This window comes from Aythya fuligula, chromosome 3, assembly GCF_009819795.1.
Source record: "Aythya fuligula isolate bAytFul2 chromosome 3, bAytFul2.pri, whole genome shotgun sequence".
NCBI lineage: Eukaryota > Metazoa > Chordata > Aves > Anseriformes > Anatidae > Aythya > Aythya fuligula.
In genome coordinates, this window is record NC_045561.1 from 91565598 (window position 1) to 91587073 (window position 21476).

Genomic DNA, 21476 nt, shown 5'->3' on the forward strand with positions numbered 1-21476 from the left:
TAATTTTACAGGCAAAAATGATGTCTGTTTGTGCAGTAATGATACTGTCCTGTGTGCCCCAAATCAGAATCTTAAACTGCATGATTGCATCAGTTTTTCACCACTGAATATTACCTCATTGAGTTGACAGGTAACTATTTATCATTCTCTTCATCTTTGTAGTGATGTACATCCTTTAGCTTTATTTATTACATACAGTCTGGGTTTATCTGAACAGTTAACATTGGATAAGGGCCAGGTGCCCACCTGTTTGCTTACTCTCTCTTCTCCTCAAAAGGACCGATAGGGGAAAGTAAGATGAAAAGTACATGGGTTGAGATAGACAGGGAGCTCACTTAGAAATTAATGTCATGCACAAAACAGACTCAGCAAAAATTAGTTTAATTTATTGACAATTAAAATAGATTTGGATAGTGAGAAACAAAGACAACAACTAAAAAAGACATTGTTTTGCTCCCTCTTCTCCACTCCTTTTTCCATGATCAGCTTTACTCCTGACTCCTCTACCACTCCTGCCCTGAGTAGCACAGCAGGATGAGGTCAATCCAGTTCCACTCTGCCACTCTTCCCTCCTCAGATTTTTCCCATGCTACAGAGTGGTTCTTCTCCCTGAGCTGCAGTCCTTCAGGATAAACCTGCTCCACAATGGTATCCTCCATGGGCTGCAGGGGATTCTTTGCTCCAGTGCCTAGAGCACCTTCTCTCCTCAGAGGGTTATGAGGCAGTGGAACAGTTTGCTCAGAGAAGCTGTGCATGTCCCATCCCTGGAGAAGTTCAAGACCAAGTTGGATGAGGCTCTGCGCAACCTGATCTAGTGGGTGGCATCCCTGCCCATGGCAGGGGTTTGGAACTCCTTGGTCTCCAAGGTCCCTTCCTACCCAAGCCATTCTATGATTCCTCCATTTCTACATTGACCTTGCTGTTTGTAGGGCTGTTTCCCACTCTTTTTTTCCCCTCCTCTTCTGCCTGTCTGGCATTTTTTCCTCTTTTTAAAATAAACTTTCCCAGAGGCATCACCATCTTGGCTGCTAGGCCCAGCCATGCCCTGCGGTGGGGCTGTTGGAGTTGGCTGGAACCAGCTCACCTCGCAGAGGCCCTGCAGCCTCCACTGCCACCTGTGGTATCTCTACAGTGTAGTTATGAGAATAATGAAGCTTTCCACAAACAGAAATTGTATAGATTTACACATTCTTCCATAATAAATGATAAATTTATATAAGCACAGCAGAGAGACTTTAAGTGAAACATCAAAAACCTCATCCATTTAATCCAAAATAAATCAGTAGCTATCATATATCAGGCTTTTATGAAAGAATGTGGGTGGCAACTATTGCCAACTATTAGTTTCAGTGCAGCTTTGACCTAGAATACACATCAGTTATAAAAAAAAAAATTGATTGATAGATGTCATTTCTATGTACAGATAGAAATTATTCCTTGCAGAAACAAAGTTTTCTATGACAGATAGATTCAAGTGAGCCTGTAGAAATTACATAGGAAATTGAATAGCTATAATAATTCGTAAGGTTTTGCTAAGATCACATTAAGAGCAGAAATAGAAAAGCTTGGAGGGCTCAAAAAATAATAAAAATCAGCAGTCTTACAAAAATAAATATTTGGAAAGTGTAAGATGATTTTTAATACTCAAACTAATGAAAAAAATGTGCTAAAGACTTAAGTTTACCTACCAGCCTTGTAGATATAATTAGATCAGTAAAGGCTATGCTTTTGCAATGTGCAGAAATATCTGAACACAGAAAGATGACATTGCTAGCTGGGTAGGTTAGAATGATTAACTAGAAATTCACTTTCACAGCTAATATTCAATTATTTTTGCCACAGTTTCTTCCAAGAGAATTCACAAAACTGTTTTCAGAAAATAAATTTATGTAAATGAATTGTAGGAGCTTTTTAAAAAATACTACTTTTTATAGGGCACTTGTGCCAATATATTCATGGGAATATCAAATTTATTGTGACCAAAAAGGAGATCTAGTAAGGCTGTGATTTGTTTAAGCAATACAATTCAGTTCCAATAAAGCATTCTTATAGCAGGTCAAGTTGTCACACTCACTCTTCTACACAAGTTTTCAGTGGATAAAGCAGCCACACATTTTGTAAAGAACCACTTTTCTTTATGAAGAAAAGCTACAGCCTCCTGACTTAAAACACAGTCAGGCCCCACTCTGGGTGAAGGAACCAAGTGTGATGCTCATGTAGCATCTCACTGCTGGCCAAGACATACACATGGGAAGAAGTCTGAGTTCTCCTCTTTGCCTCAATCAACAATTGTATCTAAAATTATATTTTATCTAATTTATGTCTAAAATTTTGGGCAGGTTGTTTGGAACTGAGATGGAAAACTAGCCTTCTCATAAAAGGATACAGGCTGCTGCACTTACCCCTCTGTCTGGCCAAAACATTCTTTGAGCTTTTCTGTGAAAAGTTGAGTAGGATGGAAGGTCTATGACAGTGACAGCAGCTGGGATTTTGATGCCTACTTTAATGTTTCTGAGCTTCCTAAGAACATGTGATCGCTTTGAATGAAAGCAAGCTCTTTCAGGCTCTGAAATCAGAATTTATACCAAAGCAAAATTCTGAATCTTTTTGTAATGGACTCACTCGGTTTGAAAGTGAATATAGCTTTAACAAGTTTAAAATTAAATGTGTGTTTGTGGAAGTAAGCCATCTTGATAATAAAAGGGTTTTAAAATGACTGACATAGAAAAGATGGGAATTTAATCCTCTTAGTACCACAGATGACTGTCTTATTTAACTGATGCTTTAAATGATGGGAATTCATTGCTACTAGAGAAATGTAAAACACATTAAAAAAGAGTGTAAACTCAAATATCTTCCCCTCGCTACCTGTATCATTTCTTAGCAGACTGATGCAAAAGCAGAAGTCTTCAAAGAAGGATTTGATTTTAGTTTAGGCCACCAACCACATTCTAGGTCCTTTATCTCTCCTGACTGAGAGATAATATCGTTTTTCTGATTCACCTGTTTGAATGACCTGTAGTTAGTTTAGTTAGTTTTAGTTAGTTTTACCCTCTTAGAAGTAAGCTGATAAAATTTTAAGACTATTATCCATATTTGAATGCTAGTGATCAATAACCTCTGTTATTTAAATTGACGAGCGAAAGAAAAAAAAAGATACAACCACTAGAAGTTTTATGCCAGCATAAAGCAGTTCTTTGGAACATTGTTATCTGCCTTCAAAAGATTTGGAGCATAGCAAAATTTCTGCAGAAGAAGAAAGGTAACATTGTGACAGTATTCAAAAAGGAAAGAAAAAATAATGGAACTAATTGTAAACTGTACTGTCACGACATTGTGTTTGGGCTGAAATGGGGTTTGATAAATTAACAGCCAAGTAGGTTACCCTTGTAAACACCAATTAACATAAGTATAAGGAAATAGGATGGTTATACTAAAAACAAACAAACAAACAAACAAAAAGCAAGCAAACATACAAACAAAAAAGCTTCCAATTATTTGCAAGGTGGCTGGAAAAGGCAATGAGGTTGTTCGGTCTGGTTTATGCTTAACACATGTAGCAAGATCCACATTGATACATGCTTCTTATGGTGTCCCGGAGGAATAGGCTCTTCGCTGCACATAATTTACTATTTTTTATTAGTGGACTGGTAGAACTGACTTGAACTTGAGGCAAACATCCTTTCAGATGCAAAGGAAGAGATGTACTCTGAAAGTGTTAAGTGAGTTTATTTCATATTTGAGAGAGGAATGATTGCTGCTGGGACACAGAGCATGTACAAATGTACAGTATCTACATTTCAGAAATGCTGCCTAGAAATTGGAGACGGTTCAGAGAAGAACCTTGAGAATGATAAGGAGATCAAAAAACTGGGCTCTCCCTAAAATATATAGCTCAAACAATTTGTCTAATAAAAGACAGGTCTGTGGGGGTGACCCCAGCCTAATCGATATATAATTTCCTGGGAATAGAAAACTATTAACAGAGTACTAGCAAAGAAGGAAAGTAATTGCCTATAGTAAGCATTTAGCTAATGGATTCTCCATCTCTAGAGAGTATTTATAAATCTATACTGGATATCATTAAAAGATATGCTTGAGATCAAACAGGAATTAATTCAAGGCATTCTGAAGTCTGCATTTTGTTGGAAGATAGACTAGATGGTCATGACCTGTAATGGAATCTAATAAACTGTATTTTCTTATTGATTAGATAATGTCATAAAATTAGTGAAATTCTGTTTAAACTGCAAGTTATTTTTAAAATAAGGCCTCAAATACTGTTTCTTTGATTTTTTTTTTTTTTTTTTTGGGGGGGGGAATATTTTTTGTGCAACAGGGTTGCTAATGACTAGAGTAAATTTTATATTTTATATATTGTTGCCCTTGTCTACTAGAGAGTTTACTGGGGTATGATTAATAAGATTTGGCCTGCAGCAGCAACAGCAGTAAAGAAAGTGCAGATCAGAATCACAGCAAAGTTTTGTTCTCTATGAGGAACTCACTATTCTGATTGATATTGAGCTACACAGAGTTTCTGTTTTTAACAGGTGTAATTAGAAATTTTAGTGTGTTAGAATACAAGTGAATTGTATTTCAGAAAGCCTCTCTTAAAAGGGTGCATCCTATGGAATTATTGCTAAAGTGGTGGAGAAAAATACTTCTGAATCCTTACTTTTTTTTCAGTTGTTAGCTTTTTCTGAAGAACATTAAAATATAGGATAATAACGGTGCTCACTTAATTTCAGAAGATAATCATAGAATCATAGAATCATGGAATCATAGAATGGCTTGGGTTGTAAGGGATCTTAAAGAGCATCTAATTCCAAACATAAGCAGGGACAGTTTTCACTATACCAGTTTGCTCAGAAATGTAGGAAATTTTGCTCAAAAAAGTAGGAAAAAGTTTCACAAGCATATGAAATAGAGCTAGAGGACACCTGTAGGGAAAATAACATAATTTTTATTTTTTTCTTTTTATGAAGACACAACAGATTTTTAATGACACGTTGAATGTTGTAAAATCATGATGTAAAATCGTTGAATAGCATCAGAGAGGTTTTCCACCCTCATTGTCTCATCTGGAGTAACTGACACACTGATACTTCTAGCTGTTAATTTTTTTTTTATTTTTTTTTTTAGAAGGTTTTCCTTTTATCAGTGCCTTGCATTAATTTCCACAGACTGAAAACATGACCGTGCATTGCAATATGCATTGCCATTCTGACAGTGGTCTGTGTTTCTACTATCTACCTAGGTAGTATTTAGAATTAGGAACAGTCTATTTGATTAGGTACTTGATATCAGAAACTGATATTTGATCAGATACAGATTCATAGAGAAATTCACTGATGTGAATGAAGCTGTGCTTAAGTGCAAAGTCATACAGATTTGGTGGCAGATATATTTGATGTACCGGCATCCCATATATACAAGGTTTAAAATAAAATCACATGTGTAGTCTGAAGATGCAGATAATGGTTTCTCTGCTTTTTTTTTTTTTTTTTTTTTTTTTTTTTTTTTTTTTTTTTTATCTCCCCACATTGTATCTATTGGTTGTGGTGTAGACAAATACTTGTGGTTACCTTTGTTAGTAAAAGATAATATCCTAAGGGTTCATTTGACGGAATGAGTGTATCATGAATGTATCTTAAGTATTGTGTGCTGGAAGTAAATGTAAAGTGAACATTGATTCTGGAACATGTCCTTACAACAAATCGATACTCCTGAACACAAAGATATGAATTTCCTTTGAAATCACATAATATATATTTTTAATGTATTAGTCTTAAAATTCCATTGTAAATGGTATGCTATAAAACTGATTTTAATACACTTAAGCATATATTATTCAAAATACATATGCTTCTTTTACTTATAACAAATTTTGGATTGTGGTGGGTGGACTTGCATCACATTTGTTCTGCTAAGGAAATGGGATGTATGTCAGTTAATAATGCATGCATTATACCTACTTTAGTCTTCTAAAGTAGTTAAGTTACAGTGCTCAAAGTTTCTGTTCTACATTTAGGTTATTTTTTATAGGATGATACTTATGCAACTTAGTGTGCTTACTTGTGTTCAATGAAATCCTTACTTTATACATGAACATAGACAAACTAGCAATATATACTAGGCCATACAGTGAAATGCTGAAGTCCATTTCAAATATTTGTCATTCAGCCTTGGAAACTAGTAGATGCAAGCAATACTGAGAAGCTAGTAACTGTGCAATGTATTAAAATGTGTTTACATTGCACTACAAACCTGTAGTCTCAGATCCTCAAAAGATGATAAGCAACTAAATCTCTCCTCAGAGACATCCTAATTTTCAAAAACCCAAGTGCCAAAGGGCCTTTGGAAAGCTTTATTGGCTGGAGACAGAGAAACTCAGACCATATAATTCAATTTACTGAAATAAAACATCTCTTTTGAGTTAGATATTTTTCTTTCTCTGGAAGAGGCTTCAAAAGTAACTTACTGAAATATTCTTTACAATACTAAATCATAATGACTGAAGCCTTCTCAAATTGTTTGGTCAAAAATTCAGAAAGACTTCTGTATTACAGTACTGCTTCTAGATCCTATTAGGGATATCCAAAGAAAGGATAGAGAGAACGTAGGCTAAGGATTGAGGGCTGGTGTAGGAAAAAGAGGAAGAAGCTGTAGGAAGACACAGCTATGTAGCTTATTATATTGTGGGTGCAGTGAGTAGCGGAACGATCTGGGAACTGATACTCTTGCATGGGGTTGCATACTCACAGAAAAAAAAAAAATCTTAATTTTCTCTCAAGTCACTTGGCTCAGATCTCAATTACAGTCAGCCTTTTGAGGAGGATATTGGTATATCAGATGGAAAATGTTGAATTATGGAGCTAAGAGGATTCCTTTTTAGGATTTTTTTTTCCCCTAGCAGGAAATTCTTTGAAAATTTCATATTAGCTTTTTGAGGTCTGTTACTCCAGTTTGCATAAAGCACTGGAAGCACGCTCTAATGATATGTAATAGTATAAATTTTTAGAATTGGAATATCATCTGTTAGTAAGTCACACTGCTTACACAAATCAAACTATAAATATAAGAAAGAGCATTTATTCAATTAGACCAAATAATATTATTGATACATATTGAATTAATTTGACTAGATGTATTTTGCATGAAATGGTAAATATATGTGATTTTTGTACCCCATCATGGTACTCCTGAAAGATGTCAAATAATTGAATATTTTAATTTGAAATACACGCTGTGCAAAAGTTCCGCAGTTATTTGTTCTGCTTGCAATCACAATTACGAATTGTAACAAGATATTTAAACTGGAGTGCAAGAATCAAGACTTACATCTAAACTAGGTTGATGAAGAAATAGACAATGTACCTTTCATGAAAGGTATGGTGAAACTGCTCTTAATGTACTTAGCAGTTCATGGACAAGTATATGCTAAGACCAATGAAAGATTAATGAATATGTTGTACAGTACAAATTAGAATTATATATACATATGTATATAATACAATGTAGTGACACTACATTGCTAGCTTAAAGAAAACAGAAATCCATTCATTCCCAACCACCTTAAAAAACAAACCTTTCTCAGAAATCTTTCAGATTACATATATGTGAACACATCTCTTATTAAAGACATATTGAAGTTTTACAAGGAAAGAAAGAAAGATAAGAACACATATGCCACCAAAATGGGTTCTTACACAGTGATTGTGTGGTTTGATCTGATTTGTCTTGTACATTTGTTAGACCAACAAAGGAATGTGAAATTAGAAAGCAGAAGATTAAACTGTAGAGCACAAAACAGAAAAGTAGATATGAATAGAATGTAAGCCTTTGTTTTTTATTTCATTGCTCAAAACATTCATTTCATGGTGATATTCAGTCTGGGTATAGTAAATTACGCTACCACACAATGAAAGATGTGCTAAAGCTTTTAAAGGCAGAGCTATTACGTTAGTTGCAGCTGCTCTGCCTTCTGGTGATAAAATTAATAAAACATCTCTACTGTTTTCGTCTGTTTCTATTGTGACAACATTAGTCTTTCCGTCTCTGGGTACAAGACTAGAAAATGAAGAAAAACACAGTACAGTTTCCCAGTAACGCATGTTGACAGTTCCACTAAATTATGTGTGTACCTGGATGCACTGGAACATGGTGAGTCACTGACACCTTTTCCTTTATATATATATAAAAACTATATAAAGGAATAAAAAAGCAACAAAGAAGGTGAACTGAAAATTTTATACTAGGAAAATTAAAGTATTTCATTGTTAGTAGTTATAGTTGAACAGTATTATAACACATTAAATATAAAATGTGAGTTATTTGCTAATTCCTCCAGATCCTCAGTTAACAGAAGCTCCATTAATTTCAGTAAGCAACAGATCCTCAATAGCTTTGCAAGTGTTGTACCATAGTGTTTTTACTTACCTCTCAGGGTGAATGTGAAATATCAAACAGCGATTCTCAGTGTAATGGACCAAAATCTGTCCTCACCAAAGCTAGCAACAATGTATATGTCTCTGAGGATACAATTTAATGTAGAATTTGGTCATATACATTAAAATAAAATTTCTTTTTTCAGACCAGATTCTTTCCTTGTACATTAAGACAGCAAAATAAACGTTATTAATATAACACAAATGCTTTGTTTCATACTAGAGCTACAAGTACATCTAAACAAGTGAGTTGGTTCTTAGACTAGCTTTCCCTGATTTCTGTACATTCTATACATACTTTGAGCCTTTTTTTGGCTGTTTCCAAGGAAATGTATACACTGGAGTGTGTGTGACAAATATGTATTGAAGCATTTTCACGTGTATTTTTTTTTTCCCATCTAACCTACAAAACTTTATAACCCTAAGACAGATAATAAAAATAGGAGCAACATTTTATGGCTGTAATTGGACATGTTTAATAACAGAATAGCATGTCTGTCTTGCTGTCATGGTAATAGGATAACAAACCACAAATCTTACCCGCTTTCTTTATTGCACCTGTATTTTTGATAGCAATAAGCAAAAAAAGGAGGAAAGAGTGTCTTTGAAATAGATTGTCTTTTTGCTCCCATTTGAGGTGGAAAGATGATTTGTTTTAAGATCATTTCTCATGTATTAGCTTACATAGTACAATAGTTGCTTCCAAGGTCAAAAAGATCCACCTAAGTTACTAAATGCTACTCACTGTGAATGTGCTTAGTGGAAGTAGCACACTTATTTATGTTTCCATAAGTGTACAGTTATAACCATTTGTTTTCTAATACATGTCTGAAGTACAGAAGAGAGAAATTAAAAACATCACTCATGCAGTATACAACGTGGTCATTTTGGTCACTGAGGGAAAGGCTTTCCATTTAGAGTGTTGGAACCAAAATGCAGGGATCAGCAGAAGGCAGAGAAGATTTGTTGAGGTGTGGAGGAATCCTGTTGACACAAAAAGGAATCCCTGACTTTTTATACATCTTCACAGTTTGTAAGACATATTTTTCAACAGCTCTCTTCTTACAGAACTTAGAATATGAATTGAAAATATATGAACCGTATGAAACTACAGTGTTTGTCACAGAAAGAAAATGCAGATGTTTTTCTCTAGATACAGGTTAGAACAAGATGTTGCATATATGATTTCAGGAAAAAAATATCAATGTTAGCTGTATGTTGTAGTGGTATTCTTTTGGGCTGAAATAAAATCTATGTTGCAAACTTGTAAGAAAATATTAAGTATAAAAATTGTAATGGTACTACATTTTAATAGAACTGAGAATCAAAAATGATTTATTCAATACTAGTTCAGACTAGTCTAAGTAGTAATTCTGCTATATGTTTCCATACATAACAGGCAAAACAGTCAAGCAAAGATAACTGCACATTTTTAAAAAGGCTGCAAATTCAAAATTTCAGCAGGTAGGAAATAGAAGAATTATAGTTATTATTGTGCATATATTTTCAGATATATATGATTCAGAATTGTATAATACACTTTATTCTTCTCCAACCCTTACTTCATTTAATGCAGAGAATGTCCAGCACTTAAAGGATTAGCAACGGTCTAAGCCTTTGTTTTATTCTCATTGGTCAATGGATATCTAGAGGCATTACTTGCTGCATACTATTTAAATGTTGCATTAAAACATGTTTGTTTGTTTTCTGAGTTTTTATCTACAGTATTGCTACTGCAGTTTGCTGCTCCATAAAACAATGAATCCATTTTGTGAGGTCTCTTCTCTCAAGTGGGGATGTGGTATAGTCTGCAATTTATACACCAGTAGATACAGAGAGAGCTTATAAACAGAGATAAGTGCTAAATCTTAGGTAAGCAATTTGGGGTGTTTCAAACTACAGTGACATTGCTTTTGTATACTCAAGTACAACTCCAACTTACAAAACACAGAATGAACTATCTGCTGTGAAAATTTGAAGACATTGTACAACTTTTGCACAGGTCTACGTGGAAGATAAAGGGATAGTATTAAATTTTCCAGAGCAGGACCCTAATGATATGGCCCACAGATTCCTTTCTTCTCTCTAGTCCACACAGAGATTAAAACAATATTCTACTATATCATTTCTTACGTACCTGTGACAAGGCCATAGAGGGGACAAGCATATGCAACCTATTTGTACCTCCCCAGTCTCAGGGCTTTGGCACCAGGTCTTTGACATTGTTGCATTACTTTGCATTTGTATCTCTGCAGTCTGTGGCCTGAATAAGGAAGATGGATCCCTCCATCATGGATGGGGAAAAGGATCCCTCCAAAATACACTTATCTCTGTAAGCACTCATCTACGGTCCAATGCCTGGGTAAAGATGTAAGTTTAAATCACTTATCCGAGCTACTGAAGTCATTGGAAAATGTACTTGTATAAAAAAGTATATATATAAACCGTCAGAAAAGATTTGACGTTAAAATCTGTGTAAGAGCTCAAGTTCTCATTTATAGCTGCACAACAGTTTATGAAGCTGTTCTCTTACTGCTTTTCTCTCAGCCAGAGTTTTGCTGTGACTTCACCATACTACCTGTGGGACCAAGATTTCCTTTGTGTTTCTCAGAGGGTTGCAGGCTGCAAGCTGGAATGTGACAGCCTGGACTTTTCATTTAACAGTGTGGATTATCATCTGCTAAAGGCACAAATTTAGAGATGCTCAGGGGTTTTCCAATGGTGTAGACAGTGGTTGAATGCAGAATAAGTCCAGGGGACAAAGAAGGGTCATTCCTAAATGAAAAGACGCATTATAAACTCAGTGCATAATGGAACTCAAGTAAAGTGAAAAGAACAGTATTTAGTAGTACTTCCTGACTCAGGGTGATTTGAGAAGGATATAACAAAATTGGATATACATATTTACGTGTCATTTCACAGATTTCTAATAACTGTATATTAAGCCCTTGATTTGCATGATTGCCCTTGTATTAACACCTTCATGGCGTCTGTATAGGAAATATATTTAATTTAATAATTTATCAGTAAGTCTACTGGTGTGACTGATAGAAATAATAGGTGATTCTTCTATCTGTGGACAGGGAGAAGGTGGAATATTGCACATATTTTCACTAAAAAAATAAAAAAATAAAAAAATTGTCAATGGCAATAGAGTAGGGAGATTCAAGGATCTTTAAGTCTTTACTAGTGCCTGGAGGGAGCCTGCTCTAAATCATTCTCCCGTACTTTTTGCTTTTCAATACTTTTCTCCAAGCTCTCTCTTTTCCAGCACCTTCTTTGCTGTACCATTCTAATCACTCTGCTAGCTCTGTTTCAAACAGTCCTAGATGTCCCCTCCTGGGTTCACTGTGTCCTAGTTCTGCCTCGCTGCAAGTATGTCTACCTGCCAGCCCACTTGGTCCATCAAAGTACCCCATTTCTCCCCACACAGCCTAGAACTTAATTAAATCAGTTTATTTTTCTTGCAGTTGTCTGCACTGTCATCGCTGGACTCTTACACTCAGCAGTGTATAATGTTTATGTGGCAAGGTTTGTGGCAGTAGGGAGGCTGCAGGGGAGGCCTCTGTGAGCAGAGTCCAGCAGCTGCCCCATGTCAGATCAGAGCCAGCTCCAGCTGGCTCCAAAAGAGACGCTGCTGGCCAGAGTTGAGCCAGGGAGTGATGCTGGATGGGTCTCTGGGAGAGCAGACTTTAAGAAAGGGGAAAAACAAACAAACAAACAAAAACAACAAAACAACAAAGCAAAACAACAACAAACTGCTGTGCAACTGTAGCAGGGAGAGAGAAGGGAGAAAAATGTAGATAATCAGCTCTGCAGACGCCAAGGTCAGTGCAGAAGGAGGGGCAGGGAGGTGCTCCAGGCATGCAGCAGAAGTTCCCCTGCGGCCTGTGGAGACACTCTTGGTGGAGCAGGCTGTCCCCCTGCAGCCCATGGGTCCCACATGGAGCAGATCTCCATGCTGCAGCCCTTGGAGGAGCCCCTGGTGGAGCAGGTGGATGTGGCCTGGAGGAGGCTGCAGCCCATGGAGAGCCCCCGCAGGAGCAGGCCCCAGGTCAGAGCTGCAGCCCGTGAAGAGAAGCCCACGCAGGAGCAGGGGACCTGGGGGGAGCTGCCGCCCACATGTGAGTGCAGTTTGCTCCTGGGGGATGGACCCGTGGTAAGGAGGCCATGTGGGAGCAGTTCTGGAAGGGCTGCTGCCTGTGGGCAGCTCCTGCATTCCTGCATGCTCAGTTCAGGAAAGACAGCACCCTGTGGGAGAGACCCCATGTGGAGTTGGGGCAGAGAGTGACCGTGAAGGAGGGGTGGAGACAAAATGTTAGGGACTGACTGCAGCCCCCATTCCTAGTTCCCCTGCGCTGCTCATGGGGAAGAGGTAGAAGAGGATAAATGTGGGAGGTGTTTTTGGTCTTGCTTTAGTTCTCACTGCTCTAGTCTGTTAGCAACAGGCAATAAATGATATTAACCTCTCTACGCTGAGTCTATTTTTCCCTGTGGTGGTAACTGATGAGTTATCTCCCTGTTCTTATCTCAACTCATGAGACTTTTTCATCATACTGTCTCATCCTGTTCTTTTGAGGAGGGGGAATGAGAAAGTGGTATGGTAGAATTAAGTTGCCTGTTAGCGTGAACCACCACAGGTAGTCTCCATTGCCTTTCATCTCCATGGTCTTAGTTCAAAGAAGTTCCCCCCTTCTGTCCTTCAGAAGCTACAAGTCCCATCACTTCCCACCCTCATCTTTTTCCTGTCCAGTCCCTGGGCCAGAGCTGCAGCCTATGGAGAGGAACCCATGCAGGAGCAGGCGATGTGGCAGGAACTGGCAGTGGACCCTGAGCTGTTCTTGAAGAGCTGCTGCCCATGGGAAGCCCATATATGGATAATTTTGGGGAGGGTGGCATCTTGTGGGAGGGACCCCATGTTGGCAGGCAGGGGAAGAGAGTGTCTGTGAAGGAGTGGAGGAGAAGTGCTATAGACTGACTGCAATCTCCATTCCCCCCATTCCCCTGTATTGCTCAGGGGGAGGAGGTGGAAGAAGGTGGATGGGGGAAAGGTGTTTCTGGTTTCTTTCCTTTGTTTCTCACTTCTCTGTCTTGTTAGTAATAAGCAGTAAACTTCAATAATCTCCCTACTGTGAGTCTGTTTTGTCCGTCATGGTAATTGTTGAGTGACCTACCTGTTCTTATCTCAACCCTTGAGCCCTCTTCATCCTCTTTCATCATATTTTCTCCCCCTTTCCCTTTGAGGAGGGGGAGTGAGAGACCGGTTGTCGTGGAGCTGGGCTATGTTGCTCATATGTTTCCTATGTTTCTACCACACTATGGAAAAGTGGTATTCTTTGGTTTACTTGAATGCTGCCCCATGTCTGAGAGATCAGCTACAGAGTCAAATGTGGGGAGGCTGATGCTGTTCTCTGTGGTCTGGAGGTGGTTTTTTTTTCAGCTGGGCTTTTAACAGAAGTTTTTTTTTTTTTTTAATTATAATAGAAAATTATTATATTAATATCCTATTATATTATATCCTTATCCTATTATATTATATTATATCCTTATCCTATTCTTAGAAGTCAATTAGTTTCTTATGTTGGCATTCTTTTTCAGGGTTCATACCTTGGGTAAAAGGTTTTGATTTGAGACATGCTGTTTTTTTTTTTTTTTTTTTTTTTTTTCAAAATAAATGTAAGTAAAAACAAGACTTACAAGGTCTTATAAGAGCAGGTTTTGAGAACCTTAATAACTGATATTGTATCTGTTTAATAACTGATAGCTTGTGAGCTACTTGTTGGCATTCCACTGCAAACCATCGTCTGGACATCTGAAAAAGATAGTACATTCCCAATGAATATATTGCTCACACGGCTGCCCTACCTCAATATGCCTTACATTCCCCATCCTCACTTCACATCACAGTAGCAGACTGACATCAGAAGTACAAAGAAAACCAAAGCAACAAAGCCTGATCAGTCAGCTATGACAGAACTCACTTTTGATGTGATGAATAATACACTTGAAGTTATTTGGAGGACCATGCCCAAAGTAAAATAAGCCTAATCTGAAAATGGTTATATCTGTAAAAAAACACTTCAGAGAAAAACATGCAAAGAGTATCTCTGAAGCAACTACATTTATTGCTTGCTTATACACAAGAGTGATCAAAAGGGACTTTAGGGCTTTAGGGCGAGTACTTAAAGGATCAGGTGCACAGGTTGTGTTTGCCTCTGTCCTTCCGATAGGGAGAATTGAAGCTGACAAGTAGGCTCATCACATTAACATGTGGCTTTGGGACTGGTGCAACTGGCAGAACTTTGGGTTCTTCTATCATGGGAAGGTCTACGTGACAACGTGCCTGCTGGCACCAGATGGGATGCTCCTCTCTCAGAGACGGGTAAGAATTTTTGCTCAGGAGCTGGCAGGGCTGATAAATAGGGCTTTAAACTACAGTCAAAGGGGGAAGGGGAAAAAAACAGGCATGCCAGTGATGAGCTAAAGGATGGTGCACTAGAATCAGGGACTGTGTGCTGGTGAGGTCCTTCAGTCAGCTCCACAAGGTACTGTGTGTTGGGAGGCACATTTGAAGTGCTTCTACACAAATGCACGCAGTATGAGGAATAAAATGGATGAGCTAGAAGTCTTGGCCCAGTCCCACAACTACGACATCATCGGCAGAAACGATGGGATGAGTCCTGTGGCTGGTGTGCTGCAATAGATGGTAACAGGCTCTTCAGGAGGGACAGACAGGGTAGGCGAGGTGGTGCGGTGGAGATGTATGTGCAGCATGGGCTTGACTGTGTGGAACTTAAAGTTGGCGATGGCAAAGTTGGCCTCTGGCAATGGCCTTTGGGTAAGGAGTAAGGGATGAACAAATAAAAGGGATGACGTAGTGGGAGTCTATTACAGACCACCCAGCCAGGATGATAATGCCGATGAATTATTCTTTGCGGAACTACGAGATGCCTCAAGATCAACTTCCCTTGTCCTTATGGGGGATTTCAACTTGCCAGACATCAACTGGGATCACCACACAGCTGACACTAGCAAGTCCAGGAGGTTTGTAAAGCACCTAGATGATAACTTCTTGGTGCAGGTGCAAAGGGAGCCGACTAGGAAAGGTGCCCTCCTAGATCTGTTGCTGGAGAACAGAGAGGATCTTGTGGGAGATGTGGCAATTGGTGGCTATCTTGGTCATAGTGACCATGAAATGGTTGAATTTAGAATTTATGGTGACAGAAGGAAAACTGTCACTAAAACTTCAGCACTGGATATAGGGAAAACAGACTTCAGGCTTCTCAGTGTCAGTCAGCATGGTCCCCTGGGAAACTGCTTTTGAAGGCATTGGCGTCCATCAGTGCTTGTCAGTCTTTAAGCACTGCCTCCTAAAAGCACAAGATCAGGCAATTCCAAAATATCGGAAGTTAGGCAGATGGGGCAGAAGGCCGGCCTGGCTGACCAGGGATCTTCTACTAGAGCTTAGGTGAAATAAGAAAGTGTATGGCTGCTGAAAGGAGGGTCAGACAGTGAGGAAGGAGTACAGGGATGCTGTTCATATTTGTAGGGATAAAATTCTTGTGGCCAAAGCCCAACTAGAGTTGAACCTGGCCATGTCTGTGGGAGACAATAAAAAAAGTTTTTTTTAGATATGTGAACAGAAAAAGGAGGACCAAAGAAAACAGGTCTGCTACTTGATGGGGAAGGTCTCCTCACAGACAATGACATAGGCAAAGCAGAGACATTTCATGCCTTCTTCTTCCCAGGGTGCCCTGAGCTGGAGGACAATGATGGTGGGAATGAAAAACTCCCAACTGACCCTGAACATGTGCGGGATTTGCAGCTCTGTCTGGATCCATATAAGTCCATGGGTTTGGATGGGACTCATCCCAGGGTGCTTAAAGAGCTGGCTGATGTCATCGCGGGACCTCTCTCAATTATTTTTCAACGATCTTGGGAACCTGGAGAGGTCCCAGTAGATTGGAAGCTGGCAAATGTTGTACCAATTTTCAAGAAGGGTAAGAAAGAAGACCCTAGCAATTATAGGCCTGTCAGTCTCATGTCAATGCCTGGTAAAATCATGGAGAAGATGATTCTTGAAGTTACTGAAGTGCACCTGGGGGACAATGCAGGCATTGGTCCTAGCCAACATGAGTTCATGAGGGGTAGGTCCTGCCTAACAAATTTGATTTCCTTTTATGACAAGATCACCCGTCTAGTTGATCAAGGGAAACCAGCTGATGTGATCTTTTTGGACTTCAGCAAGGCTTTTGACACGGTTTCCCATAGGATCATACTGGACAAAATGTCCAGCATACAACTTAACAAAAACATCATAAGATGGGTGAGCAATTGGCTGACGGGCAGGGCTCAAAGAGTTGTGGTAAATGGGGCCACGACTGGCTGGCAGATGTTCACTAGTGGGGTCCCTCAAGACTCCATTTTAGGGCCAGTCCTCTTCAATGTTTTTATAAATGATTTGGATATAGGACTAGAAGGAGTTCTGAGCAAATTTGCCAATAACACCAAAATCGGAGGAGTTGTGGACTCAGATGAGGGTGGAAAGGCCTTGCAGAGAGATCTGGACAGATTGGAGAGCTGGGCGATCACCAACCACATGAAGTTTAACAAAAGCAAGTGCCAGGTCCTGCACCTGGGACGGGGCAACCCTGGCTTTATGTACAGACTGGGTGACAAGACGCTGGAGAGCAGTTCCACAGAGAGGGATCTGGGGGTTGAGGTTGACAGCAAGTTGAATATGAGCCAGCAATGTGCCCTGGCAACCAGGAGGGCCAACTGTATCCTGGGGTGCATCAAGCACAGCATTGCTAGTCGGTCGAGGGAGGTGATTGTCCCACTCTACTCTGTGCTGGTGCGGCCTCACCTCAAGTACTGTGTGCAGTTCTGGGCATCAGTGATAGGACCCGCAGGAACGGTGTTAAGCTGAGGCAGGGGAAGTTTAGGCTTGACATCAGGAAGAGGTTCTTCACCAAGAGGGTGGTAGCACACTGGAACAAGCTCCCCAGTGAAGTAGTCTCTTTACCAAGCCTGTCTGAATTTAAAAAGCGATTGGACTGTGCACTTAGTCACATGGTCTAAACTTTTGGGTAGACCTGTGTACTGGGTCTGGCTGGGATGTTAACTTTCCCTGCAGCAGCCCATACAGTGCTGTACTCTGCACTTGTAGCTGGAACAGCAGTGTTATCACACCAGTGTGTGTCTACTGCTGAGCAGTGCTGGCACAGCATTGGACCTTTCTCTAACCCTCCTAGGGTGTGGGCAAAAAGTGAGAAGAGAAACATCACCAGGGCAGCTGACCTAAACCAACCAAAGGTTCCATACCATGTGATGTCACATTCAGCAATAAAAGGTGGAAACAGGAAGAAGAGGGGAGGGGTGGGCTCTCGTTGTGAAAACATCGGTCCTCCTCCTGAACACTGGCTACGTGCGTTGAGGCCCTGCTTCAAGAACGTGCTCATGCATCGCTCAGTTGTGGGATGTAGAGAGTAATTTCTTTCTTCTGCACTTCCACATAGCTTTCATTTGTTTTATTTGTTTGTTTCCTCTCTTTTTTTTTTTTTTTTTTTTGCTTTCCCACTCCCTTTCCCCCCTTTCCCCCCTTTTTTTTTTTCCCTTTAGTTAAATTGTTTAGTTCATAACAATCTTTCTTTAATTATTATTATTATTATTTCCCTTTAATTAAATTATCCTTATCTCAACCCATGAGTTGTTCTGTGCTTTCCTTCTTCCCCTCCTCATCTAAGGAGGGGGAGTGAGAGAGCGGTTGTGGTGTTTAGCTGCCCAGCATGGTAAAACCACCACAACCTGTGCGGTGCAAAGAGTTGGACTTGATGATCCTTATGGGTCTCTTCCAACTCAGGATATTCTATGATCTAGGCTTCCTTCCCCTCCTTCCCCCTTTTTAAAATTTATTTATGAATATATTATATATATATATATTTTTAAATAGAAACTTTAACTAACCTAACTTTAATCGTGTTTCCTGGAAAAAGAAGTAGTAGTTTCTTGTGACTCAGATAGTAATTATCAGACTACTGGATTTACATTAAACAAACAAACAAACAAACAAACAAACCACACAACAGACAGACACAAACCCCACCACCAACAGCAAAAAATTACAAAGGCCTTGGCTGATAAAATTACTTATTCTTAGAGATTGCAGACGTTCAGCAAATTAAAAATATAATTACCTGGCAATCAACCCTATAAAACAACTTCTTCATAAATTCTGGCACGTGCTATCTTTTAGCTAAGTAAAAGGAAAGTTCTTCACAATCAGAAATTCTGTATAACATTCAAGAATTCATAGAAACCATTTTCTCCTTTTTCCTCTCAGATCCCTTAATGAAATCAATGATGGAAGTTAGAATAACAGATATTTTTACAGTTACCTTGTCAGGTCTTCATCATACAAGCCTGTACAAGATGAAAAAATATACGTATATATTCCAGTTTAATGTTTTTATTTTTGAAATATAGAACATGCAAGACTAAGAAGGTAAAAAAGTACTACAGGAGATACGCATTAGCATCAAAATGAATTTAAATTCTTCTTCTTCTTTTTTTTTTTTTTTCATAGCCACATCAGAGGTTAGTGATTTCAGTACAAATTTAATAAAAATAAAATAAAAATAAACTTTTTTTTTTTTTTTTCATTAAATAGCACATATTCTGGAGAGAAAAAAAATGGCATTCCCAAGGGAAAAATATCCCCGTTTTTCAAACATCAAACCTTTTTAAAACAAAAATACTTCAAAGGACTCACATGTTTACTCTGGAACTTCCATAACTGGCACTTTTCATGAAATGAAAAATAAAATATTTTCCAGGAGGGAATCAATTAAGGTATAAAGGTCTGTTTTTAACACAGTCAGAATTTTCTCTTCTGTGCTCTATGTTCAGTGTAACTGCTACAGCAGGTTTTGCTCTGGGTAAGTCCTTATGGCTATATTACTTCCTGTTGAACATTTTAAAAGATTCTTAATTTTTGACTTGCAGCTCAGCTTTGGACAATCTTTTGCTGTAGACTACTTGATGACAGCTTTGGCATGCTTCCTTAATACTGACAGTACCTTCAGGTACTTTAGAAATTGAATCTGTGTTCAGCATGATGCCTTAAAGCAGGTTACAATAGCAACAACTGAAAATAACCAGAACAATGCACAGAATGTCAAGATAATGTTTCATTTGTTGTAACTGGATGAATTGACTAAAAAGGATCACTTTTAGACAGCTTTTGATCTCAAGAGAGTTGTTAGGGACCTGTTTTGCAATAAATTGGGAAATAAAAAGCCTCTGCAATGCCTTTTGTAAAGTCTATTTAGTACTACCTGAAGTTAACAACATTGAGTTCACTTCTGATTGCCCAAGGGTTTTGCCCTTGTGTAAAAAACTACAGACACAGTTTTTACTACAAAGGGTGAAAGGAGGATCAAACTGTTATTTTTGTCACCAGGGATGAGTACAGACAAATAAAACTTAAGAATTGAGGTGAAAAAAAAAGTGAGGAAGCTGGAAAAAAAAAAAATCAACTTGCTTTACAAACCTTAACCCCCCACCCCAAACAATATTTGAGCATTGGTTGTCTTTTCTGGCTCTCAATAGGAAAGAAAAGACAAGGAGATTTTGGGGAATATCCATGCTATCTGACTTTAAGCACATGATTTGGATGCTTAGACTTTCTGTATTTTTAACCTTGCGATGGATGCTTACACTGGAAGCTCTGCATTCATGATATAGAGACTTAGCATTTCTAAATTCCCTCTGGTTTAAGTATTGAAGGAGCAAAGAATACCATCTTGGAAAATTTACTTTGGTGACAGAGTTAGAGACATGAAAATCTGCTTCCATTTCTCTTATTGCACAACAGCTTGCCTGGTCCTTGGTTTAAGAGCACATTAAGGGTTGCCAGCATTTCAGTCAGCCTCCAAAGGTTTACCCCAGAGCTGATTTTAACCAACAGCTGTGCTGTGCAATTAAATGTACTTCCAGTTTCTGACATGTCCCTGGCATGCCATCATGAAAAGCTGTTTTGGCAACAGTCTTCTGTTACAACAATTCCCTAAGTTTGGTGAATTGTCTTAAGGCAATTTTCAAGAACTTTACATATGTTGAAACAGGTTTTGTGCACAATGCAGCTAAAAGGGCTCAGTAGCTCATAGATGACTACACATCTTGTAGGCAGATGAAACTCAGTATTTCAGCAATTATTTGTAGCTGTATCATGGTAGAACTTTAAAATATTTTATATGGATAATTAGCAGTGCACTCAAATTCAATTATTATTATCATTTTTTCTCTCAGAACATGGTACACTCAGAACTCCTATCTAGTAGTTGTGTGGCATTGTCCTAAATCCACTCTCTTTCTGGTAGAGGCTCTTGTAACATAACTGTGGTATGACACATCTCTTGCAGGTGTATTTTTAGTTTTGATTGCAGCTTTTCTATCAAATATATTTTTGGGCATCCAGTGGCAATTTTATAAAGAGTAATTCCAAAATAAGACTTCAATCATCTCACATCAAACTGGCAGCCCCACTGAGCATTGCTCACTGAAAGAATGGAGCAGGCAGCCATAAATGCCTTCACATTTATTGGACTGACTAGATATTTGAAGGTTTTGCTTGAAGCTTTCTCAGTCACAGTTACAATGATAAAATATCAGTGCTGTGCGTTGTTCTGCATTTTGGAATAAACTGAATTATAAAAACAACAACAACAACAACAAAGAAATTTGCTGACTAGCTGTGGTTAGTAATCTAGTTCTTTCTCCCTGTAAACACTTATCTTCTGTGAGGCACAGGAAACAGCTTTTGCCAGTCATCCAAAGGGATCAGACTTATAATTCGTGGGTATGTGGATGGCTCTTAATTATTTCTAATTAGATTCTCGCTTTATGGTTGTTGTCAGTACACTGTAAGTAACAATTTGTACACTAGAAAATGAAACAGAAATGATTTTTGGAGTGCTTATAAGGCAGCAGCAGCAGCAACACATGTACATCCAGCTGCAAAAACTTACG